This window comes from Fringilla coelebs (assembly GCF_963513975.1).
Source record: "Fringilla coelebs genome assembly, chromosome: 15".
NCBI lineage: Eukaryota > Metazoa > Chordata > Aves > Passeriformes > Fringillidae > Fringilla > Fringilla coelebs.
In genome coordinates, this window is record NC_140041.1 from 10,202,928 (window position 1) to 10,218,447 (window position 15,520).

The following is a 15,520-nucleotide window of genomic DNA, read 5'->3' on the forward strand; positions in this document are numbered from 1 at the left end:
GGTGTTTGGTGTTAATGAGTATTCACTTGTGCAGAGAAAAACAGATGCTTTTGCATCGAAACATTTCTTTCTTCTGGTTCAGCTGAAATTGTCTTTTATTTCACTTAAATCCATGAAGTCTGTTCACTGAAACCCTGGGGTTTTAACAGTGTAATACTTATTAAAACATCTTCAAGTTCTGAAACAACAGTTGCAAACCCATGTTACATGGTCAAAACTGACCTGGAGTTGAATAATTCTAGGTTTTAAAGTGATGTCTTCAGTACCTTCTTGGTTTCACCTACTGTACTATAAATAACAAACTAATAGTACTTTGTGTCTCTGGTAATCCTTCAGAAAAGCATTAGATTCTCTTTACAGACATGTCTTGGACAATATGAAATTTAAATGTCATGGTGCTTTCACATAAATTATTTGATATTTCAAGTTACAGAAACCTCTAGAAGTCCCACAGATTTTATTCAGAGAAGAAACAGATGTGTCTCTGCCCCTCTTCCAGTTTGCAAAAGCATCTGTACATTGTGTTTTCTGAAAATCTCCATGGAACAAGCAGTTGGAGACAAATTTTTCACTTGCATTTCCAAGCTTTTCTTTACAGCCAATATTTCATCCCCAAACAATCTTTTAGCTCTCCCTGGGGTTACAGCAAGTGGTTTGTCTGGTTTTATCCCTGCTGCTTTCTTCTCCATGCTGCCAGGAAGAGCTGCTGGTTTCCACACTCATAACCACCAAACAGATATTTATGTAAAAATTATGTCCCTTCAGTCCAGTTTGGATGGGGCTTTTGGTTGTAATTTGCTTCATATAATGGAGTCTTGGCTGCTAAATGGCCCAATGTGGTGGTAAGGTTTCTCAGTGGGCATTCAGGGTTTGGGAATGCTGCTTATCCCTGAACTGAAAGATGGGGATGTGTGCCTTTGTGTGATCCTTGCCAGAAACAACATTCATTGCTTATTCTCCTTCATTTGACACAAGCTCTCTGCAAACCCTCTCAGCTCTCCTTAACAGCAGGAGTCAGCAGGGGAGGTGGTATGGGTGGCATTTTTCAACGAGGGTTTCATAGCAGAGAGGTTGTAAAGTGCTTCTGAGCTTGGCTGCTCTCTACTGGCTGCTGGAAGCTTTTTCCCTACTACAATAAAAACCATTTAAAAATAAAGATTTTCTTCAGGGGATGCCGGGCCAATGCCAGTTGAGAGGTGTCCAGGGGGATTTCTGCCATAATGATCTCTCTCAACTAGATTTTATTTCTGATTTATTTCAGTTTGCAGTGGGAGAGTTTTAAATACCTCATTAGATAACTTTAGCCTGAGGCAGACCTGCCTTGAAAAACTACTGATTTTTATAGACTCCTGTGAACTCACATGCTCCAAATTTTACCAAGGAAAGAATTGCAGCAATTCAATCTGCTCTACAAAGTCTTGTGAAGGAAAAGCTTGTTGTAAAGGCAGCCAAGCTGCTGGGCACAGGGAGGGGAGGTGTTAGGGGTGCACAGACACTGAAGAAGGTTTTCCTTGAGCCCTGTCCTGCAGTGTGGTGCTTTGTAAAATGGCTCTAAGCTGCCTGCTCTCTGCAGTTTTTTTCCCATCTCTCCTGAGTGCAGGGCTGACTCCAAATTGCTCATAACTGTGTACATTTATTTTTATTTCTCCTCTGTAAGAGATCCTAACAGCATTGTATCTTGCTCTGCTCTTTCAAAAACACATCAAAATGCCATTGCAGTGTATCTAACGCACTTGTGGTAAAGTACTCTTAATAAAACAGCTTTCAAGTGAAGGATGATGCATTTGGGATGTCTCAGTGCCTTTTCATCTTCCCTGGGTGAGCTGGCAGGTGCAGACCTCTCACCTGGGGCGTGAGGAAGCTCAGAACCAAAGTTGGAGGGATTCTTGTGTTTGGCTCCAGATGTTAATTTAACAGTTGGTAGGTGCAGTTGTGAAAGACATGAATTGGCCACTCAGCACCCAGTAACAGAAGGATATGGAACAAGCCCGGGCATTGCACAGCCCTGGGAGCTGCAGTTGCACCATTTCCTTCCCTGTGGTGGCAAGGGGGCACGGAGATGGAGGGGAGCCAGGTGGGTTAAACTGGGAAATGCTGATCCCCTTCTTTTGCACGGGGTGTGAGGTCCCCATTTTCCCCCTTTAGTGTCAGAAGTAACTTAAGTGACTGTGTCAGAAAGCCCTCCAAGGTCTTCTGATGGACCAAGCAATGTCTCAGCAGGCAAATGGGAGTGTTTGAGCTGGTATCACTGAATCACAGAATAATAGACTGGTGTGGGTTGGAAGGGAACTCAAAAACCATCTCCTTCCTACCGCCCTGCCATGTCCAGGCACCCCTTCCATATCCCAGGTTGCTCCAAGCCCCTTCCAGACTGGTCTTGGACACTTCCAGGGATGGGGCAGCCACAGCTGCTCTGGGAAACCTGTGCCAGGGCCTCCCCACCCTCACAGGGAAGAATTTCTTCCCAATATCCCATCTAACCCTGCCCTCTGGCTGTGGAAGCCATTCTCCTTTGTCCTGCCACTCCAGGCCCTTGTCCAAAGTCCCTCTGCAGCTCTCTTGGAGTCCCTTTAGAAAGGAGCTCTCAGATCTCCCTGGAGCCTTCTCCAGGTGAGCACCCCCAGCTCTCCCAGCCTGGCTCCAGAGCAGAGGGGCTCCAGCCTCAGAGCATCTCCAGGGCCTCCTCTGGACTGCCTCCAGCAGGTCCACGTTCTTCTGATATTGGGGATCCCAACAGGCAGAGAAGGAGTTAAGCCTGATGCTGAAGAAATCCCTCCTTTGCTGGTCAGCCTTTCCAAGATACCCTGATTCTGCTGTGTGAACAATGTCATATTTCAGGGGTGTAAACTGCCAATTCCCAGGGCTTTTGGGTGGCACCTGCCATGCTTGTGTCCATAAACCTTGCAAACCTTAGACTAGTCCCCCCTTAACTTATCAATTATCTTAACATTATCTCTTGCTAAATAAAGTTGCATAGTAGAAGAATGGAATAGGATTTTTGGAGGAAAAAAAAAAAAAACCAGAAAACTGAGATATGCCTGGGCAATGGTAGTGGCGCCTTTGGGCAGAAACATCAGCAAAGCCAGGTTCAAACTGTGAGCCAGAGCAAATCTACCCCCACACCAGACCCTGCAGTTTCCTCCAGCCATGCTGCCTCCCACTTCTGCTGGCCCACCAGTCAGGGCTAGTTCCTCATTGTTTCCTTCACACAGCTGGATTCAACCAACGTCCAAAAATTGATAAAGTCCTTCCTCTGTGCTGCCTCTGAAGGGCTGTTCCCCAGTGAACTGGATAAATGAGTGCTGAGCATTTTATTTCTCAGTCCTTTTACAATCTCACAACTGTAGGCTTGCCAGGTTTGTTGGCAGGTGATTGAAAAGGTAAATCCTCCTCCTGTACCTTTGGCTTGGTCCTTCTTGGCTAGCCCAATGTTTCACGTGGACAACGGGTCATTAAAAATCCCTAAAAGCTGTCCCTCTGAAAAATGAATCATATTCTATGTGCTAATCATTATAGAATGAAATATATTTCAAAAACTACTGTAGAAGAGTTTACTCCTGCCCCTTGCAGCACAGGCTTTGGCGGTGAAAATCCAGTGGGCACAAGGTAAAAGCAATTGCACTGGTTAACAATTCCAGCTCCTGATGGCTGAATGGGAGGAGTTTTTCCCAAGGATGAGCTCAGCCCTGGGCACAGGCTGAGGCTGCAGTTGGGGTGGGCTAGCAGCAGGCTGTGCTCGCTGACCAGCCAAGGGCAGGGCTGCCGTGCTGAGCAGCTCGCAGGCTGTGCCAGTGCCAGGGTCCTGCCCTTTCTGCCAAGTATCAGCTGGAGACAAAGCTGAAGTTGGCTACTGCACAGTTCTGATTGAAGGCTCCATCTCGAATTTATTTGCCCTTATTAACAAACATACCTCAGCCTGAGGTGGTGGGCTGGTTTCAGTAGGGTGGACTAAAGAACATAAAATATCTTTTTGCTGCCTATGTTCTCTCTCCTGGGGAGGACAAAGCTTCAGCTGAGCCCTCCAAGGCTTGAGGAAATGGAAGGGCACAGCACAGATTTGGGTTGCAACTTTAGGCAGTTAGTCTGGCACCTTGAGATACAAATTTATAAAACAAAAGAGATAGAAGGGAATGAATCTGTGCAGAACCTGTGCAGAAACAGAGCAAATCTGCATGGCTGAGTTTGCTAGCTCCCTACTCAAAAGCCTAATTGTCCCTTCCCCTCACCTTAAACATTTCTAGAACTCTGTATTTTACCAGCTCCTTATTTCCCTCCCAGAGTCAGCTACACATTGTATTTTCCCTTCCTCTAGACCCAGTTAATTTTTAATAGGCTGAGAAGATAAAACTGAATTTCCTTATAGAGAAGATATAACTGAATTTCCTTTGCCCCAACTGGTCTGTTACCTGAAATAAAAAGGAATATTTATTTGTTCTCCTCTGCTGCTGGGTGGCAGCCCCTGCTAAAACTGTAAGGTTTTATGTAGAAGCATCCCTGTGCTGCTGGAAAAACTCTAATTAAATAAAGAATCCCTGAAAATGCTTGGGAAACTGTCTGTGGGACACACTGGAGAAGTGCTGAGCTGTGGTCATTAATGGACAGGTGAAAATGTTACTCTTGGAGGGGCAAAGCTGGGGCTGATGGAGGCTCAGAGCCCTGCTCAGTCACAAAAGTCATCTCAGTTCTCATTAGGGTTTGAGTGGGTTCTTCTCTTCAAATATAAGCTGATAACTGTGTTAGAACATGGAATTTTAAACAAGAGAATTGTAGGTGGGAGTCTTTCTTTTATAAGGGCAACCAAATTCCTGATATAAATTTTAAAATATTTGTCAACCTGGATAACACTGGAGAATTCTGCCGAATATAAGCAAAAAAAAAAAAAAAAAGAAGAAGGAAAAGTGTTGGGGTTTTTCTTTCCACAACAAATTTTCACAAGTTAATTGTAATGTCTTGCCTTCAATGTCTGGTCACTATCTGCCTCTGCAGGTGGGGCTGAATACGTGGACATGCTGATTTTTCATTCATAGCAAAATTAAAGTGGTTCCTGGGGAGGGTGAATAAGACACAGCAGGCTGAGCACCTCTCCTAGGTGCAGCAAACACCTTTCTGTAGTTAGAAGAAATAAACATGCTGCCAGGACACACAGAGCCCCCACAGAAGCAGCTTCCCTGCTGTGCTAGGAAATCCGTGAGCCTGCAGCACTTGCAGAGCACTTCAGCCCCTGACACTCCCAGTAGCAAGTTGGCAGCCTTGGCCTGAGAAGCCCTGTGCTGCTCACAAGAGCTTGTTGTCCCAGGAAAGTCTTCAGCTGATTTACTAATGGAAAGAAATGCCTCACTTGGACAAAAAGAAACCTGAGTGTGCCAAGGCAATCCTGAGGCAGGAGCCTGGGGAAAAGGAATGAGGTACTTCATCACTGTTGTTTTATGGCTTTGGTGATGGGCCCCAGGGAAGATTTGGGTTTCAGCTTTATACAGGCTTTTTCTCCCCAGCTGCCTTAAAAAAGCAGAACCTAGCCCAACTCCATGACAGCACCAAAGAAATTCAAAGCAATTTGTAGTGAGGCAGACCTTTAATAATGTGATTTTCCATGTTTAAGCACAAGTGAAATTTCTGGCTTATTAAAGAAATCTTCACTTTTGGCCGAAAGAAAGCAGTGAAATCCAAGAGGATTGAGCTGCAGCAGGGCTCAGGCTGCTGAGCACTGAGGATCCATCTCCTCCCACCATCCTCTGTCCCCACTGCAAGAGCCCCCACCCAAAAGAGCAGTGATGGACTGGACGTGGTACCAGCTTTAAAGCAGGTTTGGACCATACTCTGAGTCTGGTCTTGCTCAGATAACCACAGGATTTCATTCATGGATACTTGTGATGTGGAACAGCTGCTGGAGGCTCAGGGGTGTCCCCTCTCTGGAGTGACCCCCTGTGCCCAAGCAGTGCCCTGCAGTGGGGGCTGCAGGTCTGACCCTGATGTGCAGCCCCCTGCTCACAGGCTGGGACAGGACCTCTTGAGGCACAGCTCTGGATATGGAATATCCACATATCCATGGAATGACACTCAGTCACTCTTTGCAGGGGCACCAGACACTGATTTTCACTCCCTCTCTACGGGGCCACTGTACTCAAAGGGTTTGATGTAAAACATCTTCACACAGAATCCTGTCAACACAGGAGAGAGACAGGGAGAAACTCCCTCCTATGAAATGGCTTCAAAGCCTGCCAAAGTTGTAACACTCAGCAGCAAAATACAAATGACAATAAAATGATAAGAGATTTAGCAGCAATGCTTTAAGAAGCAGAAAAGAGTTGACATTTGTGTGTGGGAAGAGCTCAGCAGGCACCATCCCCTTTGGGCTCTGGGAGAGGAAGGGAAAATTATATGCTGGCACTGGAGGTCTGACCTCAAAGAGTGCAGGAAATCTCTAATGCCTTTGTAAGTAAAAGAGCCCAGGCCCTAGGCAGTCTTCATTTATTTTATGAATTGTGTATTCTTTGTGAAGTCAAAAGTGCTTGCATTAAAGACAGAAACATCTCTGGACACTCTCTGTACTGATTGTCCAGTAAAAGGCTTTTAAGAAGTCAGGCATGCTGGTAGTAATCAATATGCCTCAGCTGATTCCTGCTTATTCAATCAATATTGTTTCTTCAAGGAAATTTTTCCACAGCTGATGATGGGCTGGAGTTGGCTTCAGAGTCTGTTGTTCCAGCTCCAGACAACCCCCTGTGACCAGCAAGATGAGAGGGGGCATCGTGCTGGTCCTGTTACATGGGGGGGTTTAAGCCCCCACTGTCTTCCCACACCTTGCTCTCCCTTTTGGATCCCTGAGTGATTTTTTCCTCAAGAAGAAACTCTCTTGGTGTACTGTTTTCCTGCTTGTCAGATGTCATACACAGAGAGGGGGAAATCTATTTGACAGTAAAATTGTGAAACAAGATGTTTAGACAGACAATATAGACAAAAAAAAAAATATAGTAGCTACTTCTGTGCACTGCTTCCCATGCTCAGGGCTCAGCTAAACCCGGCCAGATAACATTGCACCATCCTAAATTAATTTTGTTCATTACCAATTTTGTTTGAGAGATCAAAGAGGAGCAAAGAATGAGTGAAGTAATTTTATGTTTCCTCAGAAAATGAATAGTTTTTTCCTAATTCTTCTAATAAACATCATGAGGGTTGAATATTCTCAGTTTCTTGCTGCACACTCAGTTCAAAGCAGTGGAGGTGAATGCACAGTGGTGAGAGGCTGTGAGAAACCCATCAGCTTCAAGGGCATCCTTCAAACTCAGCACCAAGGCCACCAGCCCATGACATCTGTGACACTGCTCTGACCCACCACAGCTGACTTCTGCTCCTGTCCCCAGAGAGGGGACAACACCCCTCTGGGCTGCAGGAAAATGTGCTCCAGCACGGGGAAATTTAGGTTAAGAGCTCTATGGAAATCTGGATTTGCAGGCTGCAGATGGGTTTTTCTGGGGTCTTTTAATAAATTTCTGCCTAGCTGCCACTAGTGTGGGAGAGGAGAAGATGGTGAGGGTCTGCAAGGCATGGCTCCTGGCACCCCTCTGGGACAACTGATGGCTTTGCTGTGATTTTTTCTAACTGAGATGAGAGGTTTTTACATTGAGTGAATTAAACATGGAAAAGAGCAAATTACTTGCTGACATTTTGCATTATACCCTGAGATAAAGAGCAGGGAGGTAAAGAGTGATTAATGAAGGTTTTGGGTGAGCTGTGCAAGAGCAGTGGATGCTTTGCTCACCTTCTCTGCATTTCATGGGGGTTTGGCCTCATTATGTATATGAACAACATCCCAAGGCTTGGAGCAATGCAGACAACCAACCAATTTCTTCACATTTTGCTTTTTCCTAAGTGGATCCATAGGGCTTTTTAAATTTACAGGAAAAATGTTGGCAGAGAGGTGGTAGTGATTGGCAATTACTGAATTTTGCACTGATGGCAGGAGGGTGGAGGAGATAAAGCAGGACAGGGGGAGCAAGGCAAGGGCAGGGGTTGTGTGGTGGAGAATGTGAAGGAGATGGGGGAATTGTGTGGGAGGTAAGTGAGGCAGAATGAGATTTTCCTCACCCCAAATAGTGCTGGGAGACACTGAGCAATGGGGAAGGTGTGTGTGAGGTGCAGGCAATTCTCTTTAGCTGTAGCTGCAGAGCCCACCTAATGGGTCTGTCTGAAGGGGGGAAAAAACAAACCACAAAAAACCCCAAACACTGCAGCTCTGTAGGCTTTGCAGGCCACCCTGTGGGGCAGGAATTCCCACTGCTCTGTATTTGGGGGTTGCACCAGGGATGGAGGGTGGGTGCCTGGCTTGGCAAGGGGTGAAGAAGTAGCAAGCTGGTGAACTGCTTATGTGCAAGTAAGCACCACAGAGCAATCAAATTAAATGTAATTCAAGTAAGATTAAATTTAAAAGACAGTGGCATTAAATTCTAGCTCTCAAACTCATAAAAGTCTCTAAAAGCAATTTCCAAAATCGTAACCATGCTGAGATCTAATAAAGGTTTCAGTGAAGAGGAAGTGCTTGACTCAGTCTGTCACTTAGCAATAGGAGAGTTGTTTTCCCCTGTTATGGAAGGGATGCAAATAGCTATAACAGTTTCCTTTCTGTTTTACCAAGCACCAAGGCGTGACCGAAGTGGCTGGCAATGCTCTAAGGGATGTGAATCCCCAACTTATGCTAAAAGTGCTCTTTTGGTAAGACAGGTGGCTGAAAACTCACAGCCTGCTCTGGCCTTTGACCCAACAGACTAGATCCTTCTTGTTTTCTTCCATTCACCAGTCAGTACACCCTGACAATGTGCTTGAACAGAGACCCAAGCAGAGTGAAATCCATGGGTATGGGTAGATGGCAGAGAGGGTGATTTGCTTTCCTGAATGTCAGGTTTTGGAAAAATCCAGGTTTTGCAAGATTCTAGCCTAATTTCTTACAGGAGATAAGCCCTGGGGCTCAGCACTGCAGATGCCTATTAGCAATGTCTTATTTTTCCTCATTTTTTTTCTTGCTGGTGATAAATGCCACAGGAACCATATGAGATGAAAAGCTGCAATCCCATGTGCCAGCACACTTTTCCTCTGAGTTGTGTCACTTCTATTTCCTAGATGCTGCAGACTGCATAAAAGAGGGCCTGAATTAGAGTAAAAAGGAGCTGTTTATGGGGATAAAAACTTATTGTTTCTGTTGATTATGCTTATAAAATAATAACTTGGATGAACTAGAGGGCACTGTGATGTCCAGAGGCAGATTTTGCCTTCCCTTCTCTGATAACATTTTGGACCTTCAAAAAAATAGGACATAGTTTAACACCAAAAAGTCTTTTAAAAATTATTTTTTCAAAGGATATATTGTTGTTAGCATGTAATGGATTCCTGAAATGCAGCATCAACTTGTGTAATGGGTTCTGAGGGAAAGGATGGTAATGAAACCCAATTTAACTAATGAGTGTAATTTAGAAAGAGACATTACTGCAGACTTTCACAGGAAATAGTTTAGAAACGTTCTGCCTGTGGAGAAGAAGGGGTTTGTGGTTCTTCAAAAAGCCTTGCTTCAATCTGCAGAAACACATTGTGGTTTTTTATTAGTTAAGGCGAGCAACGGAACCGCTGTGTGCAATCCTGGCACTGCAATTGTCCCCAGCACTGTCCTGGCTCGGGGACAGCTGCCTCTGCCTGGCCCACCAGGTGCCCACCCAAGGCCAGCAGTGTCTCTCTGCCCCTCATTGATTATTTAGTCCCCTATCAGTTGGGAGTCCTGCAGTTTTCTGTGCACAGCTGGCTGTTGCTTCTTGCAGAAAGGGATTTTTTGGGCTCCTGGGTCCCCATCAGCGTGGCAGGGAGGAGCTGCACAGCCCCATGTCCTGCTGTGGTGCCAAGATGTCCCTCGTGTCCCAGCAGGTTAATGGTCACTCTCTGTGGTCCCCATCAGTGGTCTTGTCTCTGCTCTCATCCTGCTGCTGGGTTGGGCAGTATTTTTGGATGCTTTTTCTCCCAAAGCACTCGTTGAGCAAGAGCTCACCTTGGCACGTCAAGGCTCAACCAGGACAAGCCTGTCCTGTGGAAACCTGGCCCCAGCCAGGACCTGGCTTTGGGCACTGCAGAGCCAGGGATGGGCAGCACTCGTGCTCCAGAGCAGGAAGATGATGGTGAGATGGGCTGGGCAGGGGACAGTGAAAGGGGCAGGGCTGCCTCTGATGGAAGGCAGGCAAAGGCAGTTCCACTGAGCAGCCTGTCCTGGCCTCCCTGATCCTCATGTCTGGGAATTGGTAGAGAAAAATGTCTCTGGTGTGTGTCTGTATGTATATGTATGTATATATATATATATAAATGTATATATTTGACACCTGTCCTGCCCCTCCCCTGGTTAAGGGGAGCTCAGCCCCAGTGTTGGAGTTCATGAGGATGTTTTGTGTGTGCTGAAGGGCTGTCTAGTGCAAAAGTCCCTTTGCCTCCTCTGCTTTTAATTGGACATGGAATGATGACCTGGTGCCTGCTAATAGCAGATGTTTGTGGGCAAAATGGAAAAAATTGCCTTTTCTACCCCCTCATTTCAACATCTGTTTATCCCTGCACCTCCTGGCATCCAAGGTTGTGCTCTAGCACCTTTGCTTTCATCTGGAAGAAGGAAGAGATATTTATCTCACCTTGAGTAGTTTAAATCAAAATCCTCAAACAGGCCTTGTGCTGCCCAGGATCCCAAATCTCCCCTCTCTGGGTGCCTCAGCTTCTGGGACCAGTCCACAAACAACTTCTCAGTGCTTTGGCATTAACAGGGTGGAGAACTGCAATATACTGGATATCTAATTATGAAAACACATAAAGCAGACTATAAAAATAAGCCATGCAGCTATTGTGGTGACTGCTACTCTTTTGTGTGGAGCAGATTTCTTTTACCCTTTAAGAGGAGCTGTTGATGGATTTAGAAAAGCTGCAGACAGAGATGTGGTGCTGCAGTGGGGCTGGTTTTGCTGATAGGCAAAGGCAGGTACCACCTCTGCCCTCACCTTCAGGCTGGCAGAGCCCTGTCCCCACTAAAACACAAACTGTGTGGGCATGGCCTCCTGGCAGGTCTCTGAACAGAAACCATATCATTATAAACCACTGTCTCGCCTGCAGCACTGCTAAATGTTTGAGCTATCGCATTTCCACAGCTCATTCTGGGGTATTTTTAGTGCTGGTGGGGAAAGTTGCTGACTCCAGGTCAAGTAATCCTTGCCAAGGTCTATGGTCCTGATTCAGGGAAGATTTGGTTAAATGTTTGTTCTAGTGAAGCCTCTCTCCATGGGAGGGGACTGGGCCTGGATTGCAGGCATGAAGAAAAAATAAACAGCTTACACTGGCATTCAAAGTAGAAAAGTCTGATACTGCTAAAAGGCAGGTCTCTGCCTAAATGTCATTTCTCTTACCTATTTCCATTGCTGGGCTGGATTTCCCCAGAGGGGAGGCTAGCAGGGGGGAGCTGCCTCCACACAAAGTGCCTGAGGCTGTCTGGGGCTCAGGAATCCAGCTGTGCAGCACAGCTGGCTCAAGGGCTTGGATTTGCTTGTTTCACACGGGAGCCTCCTGGTAAGACAATGAAGGGAAGGCATTGTTAATCTGGCACTCACTGCACAGACCAGAGCCAGAAGCTGGAGCTTTACATGGCATTTGTGGCTCTGTTTGTGTGCCCAGTGACTCACTGCCCCATGGTCCCCTCGTGTCCCTCTGGCAGGGATGTGTGGCAGCCACACTAGAGGGGACTCCCAGGGCTGAACCCACAGGAGGGACAGAGCAGAGGGACACCACGGTGGCCAGCCCTGGGGGAAGGGCTCAGCTGGCTTTTCCATGCAGGAGGGAACTTCCAGGGCACAGCTGAGGAGGGTTTTGGGTGGTGGAGAAGTGTGGGGGTCCCAGTCGGGGGTTCCTCTGAGTCTGGGTTGAAGGCACTTGGGACAGTAATTTGTGTTGGGACTCAGGTGTTTAATATTTCTTATCAGTAAAACAGTCTCACTGCTGTGAGTTCTGCAGCTTTTCATTAGAAGGCACAAACCAGCCAACAATCTCTTGTCACAAGGTCTTTTAAGACTAAACTATCAAATGAAGAGCTGACTCCTGGATTATTTTCCCTTTTAACCCAAAAACTGATCCCAAAGAGCTGCAATGGGGACATTTCTGCCCAATTACAAAATGCCCCCCAAACCCATAAAGAAGAAGGAATAAGAAACCCAGGATGACACCCTGTGCCCTCCATCTTGCTTCCATCCACAACATACTGAAAATCCCAAACCCTAAATTTCTCACCCAGTGACACACCTCTCTATAATCTATTGCACACTTTTGTGGATTCCAGTCTATCTTGAAATCTGGGAAACTTTCTCCATGGATGAGGGTCAGAGTCAGTGCTGCCCTGGGGGTCAGGGCACCCCAGAGCAGACAGAGGAATACTCCCAGTGCCCTGGGTTGCACAGAGAAGAGCTCTCCTGCATGAGGAGAATAGCTGGATGATGCACAGGAGCTCTCCTGCAGGCAGCCAGGCTGGGGACTGGCTGGAGTTTGCCTTTGGCAGTGGAGGTGAGTGGGGCTGGCAGATTGCAGTGGGTGTTGATGGTTTGACAGCCCGTGGGAGAGGACCAGTGCTGGGATGAGCTGGGGAGCGTGAGATGAAGATGAATCGACGTGTTTGACGTAACAGGGGGAGCCATGGAGAGAGAGGAGTGATGTGGTTGTGCTGACAAGCCAGAAAATGAGCCTGGGCTCCTCTGAGTGAGGAGATATTCTACAGTAGAGCCACAAATGCTGGGGCCAGAGTGCATTATTGAAACCTTCCAAATTCTGGTTTAGTTAAAAAGAAATTCTAGAAAACACATCCCATTAAATTTTAACCTGCCAATGAGTATCCAGCAGCAAGTCTTTCTTGAGGTCAACAACCCCTCAGAGTGGAGGACATGAGCAGGATCTCCCTTGATGCATTTGAGGGTCACAGCTGCTTTGTGATACCTTAAATGCCACTTCCAGGGGTATCAGCACCCTGCTGCTGAACAAGTGCTCCAGGTTTGATAACCACATTTCACCATTAACAGGGGGTTTGGAAATAACTCCTTCTTGTGCCTTTAAATTCACTGATCATTCCCTGTGGTTTTATTACCTTTGTGCTGATCACTTTTCTCTATGAGTTCTCTCTGAAAACTGTATTTCCTGCTAAGAGTTTCCTTCACTGGTGGGTGAGGGTTAATTAAAACTTCCCTAGGATTTGGTACTTTGCATCAATGAGAGATAGGTCAGGGTTTTTTCCCTTTAAAAAATAATCAATTGTCCCCAGGTAGTCTGCATGCTCCTGCATCTCTCATAAGAAATTCCTACTTTTTTGCAAGGTCCTTCTTGGACACACAGCTTTGGATTAATTGATCATATTGTGAAATGGGGAAGACCTGTGGCTCTAGGAAACCTCATGGACTAATGGTTTGTGATGGAAACGAGGAGTGCTCTGTCTCAGGCCGTGGTGGTCCAGCTCTGGAGCTCGATGATGCCTCTGTTTTGTTTTGTTTCCCCTCAAAACTTGGCCATGCCCCTCCAAGAGCTGTGGGATGTGATCAGGGGCTGACATGGGGCTCACAAAACCTGCTCGGGTTTGGAGTTTGCCCTGGACTGTTTCAGCTGCTTTGTGGGTGCTCCTCACCCCAGCAGCAAGGGGTGCCTGGCCCCTCTCCAGCATTTCTGACCCAGCATTCTCAAACCAGTAGTGCTGGATCTCCCCCATTTGCTCCTGGATGCTGCTGCAAGTCTGTCCCTGAGCACTTTGGATACTTGGGCTAAAAAGAGGTTTAATTTTAATTATTGCTGGAAACAAACTTGTTTGCTGCCCTATTGCCTTGCAGGTGTGGCTGACACTGAATTTATCATTCCTGTTATCTCGAGCACGATTCACACCTCTGTTCATCCTCAGCTGGGATGAAAGCCATGCTGTGCTTTCATCTGTGCTGTACCACTGGAAAGGCATAGTCAGAAAAAATTGATTTCTCTTGTACAGGACAACACATAATTGTAATTCGGCTTGCCTGAAGTCAGTCTCGAGGAGTCCCTCTCCAGGCTCCAGCAGAGGGTGCAGTGGCTTTTTCTGTCTGAGCCAGCTTTTAGGAAAGGTTGTCTTCCCCCACTTCTCTTTATCCTTTTTTCTTTAATTGCAAGGCCCTTTTTCTTCCTGAAAACTGAAGTTGTTTAATGCCCATTACAAAAACAATCTCTGCCTAATCTTAGAGAAAAATATAGAAGTATTATAGTCCACTCAGCCAACCCTCTGATACCCAGCTGTTTGAAACCTTTGTCAATAGGCTACAGATGGGAGGTTTAGAGGAGTCTTTTTATATTTAATCTTACATTTTTTAATGAAACCTTTGTCTATCAAATTGTGTTGCAGCTGTCACAATTTTCTAATACTTTTTGGGATGTGCTGGTCAGTGTCTGTAGTGAGGGCAGGATATCTCTTTCCTCATGTTACCAGTTCCCAGTATCACAGATGCCACAGGAGAACATCACCTGGTGCATCTTCTGAACTTTAGACTCAATGTGCTTCCAAAATGCAAATACTCTGCAAAATTAGCTTTCCTTTACAGCAAGTACACAACCTCTCCCAGTGCTCAGAGGTTGCTCCTTCCAGTGTCTCTACAGACTGATGTGAGCTTTTTCCCACCTTTTTTAAAAGGTGTCCATGCACTGTGCACAGCTGGGTAGCAGGAGCCTGATAGCACAGTGATGAAGCCTTCCCTCCTAGTACTGGGTTCAGAAGGCACTTTGATGCCTCAAGATTTTACCCTTTATATTTTTCGAATCCTGTAATGCATTAGTGCCTAACTCTAAACTCCATATCGTGTCAGCTACTGTATTCACATTTTGGGCAGACAAAACAATTCCTCCAGCCTGAAGCTCAAGGACAGCCTACAGCCTCAGGCCCTGAAAAGTAGAAACAAAAGTGAATTAGGGGGCAGTGAACTGGGGGAATATTATTTCATCACCTGAAGCTGTAATTGGAGGATTAACCCCTGATATGCAAATAGACCAGACTTATATCTGTCTGAAAAACTCATGACCATTGTCCATCTTGGGTGTAGCCTCTGGAAGGCTTCTGACTGCCCAAGGTGTACCTGTTGAAGGCCTTTGATAAATACCCACTTTATTCTCTTAAATTGTCTAGTCTCTGTTCTAGGCAGCCACTCCTAGGCATCAGCTTGGCTATGATCCTGATATCAACCAGTTGTGAATAATTCCTCTGCCAACAAGCTCAGCCAAACTGTGCTAGAGATCTGCTGGGGGTCAATTTTGGTCAGCAAAGCCTGGTCTCATGCTTTTTTTAACTTGAAAAAAAAGAACAAAAGAACAAAAATCCCCAAGCACTGGTCCTCCAAAGAGCCTGAAGGCCTTTTGGCCCAGGTGAGGCAGGAGCAGCCGTGGTGAGAGCTGGGCAGCCTCACCACAGGTTGCCCAGGCAGGCAGTGGCCTCTGTGTGCTGGTGCCTGGTGAGAGGGGCAGAGGATCATTT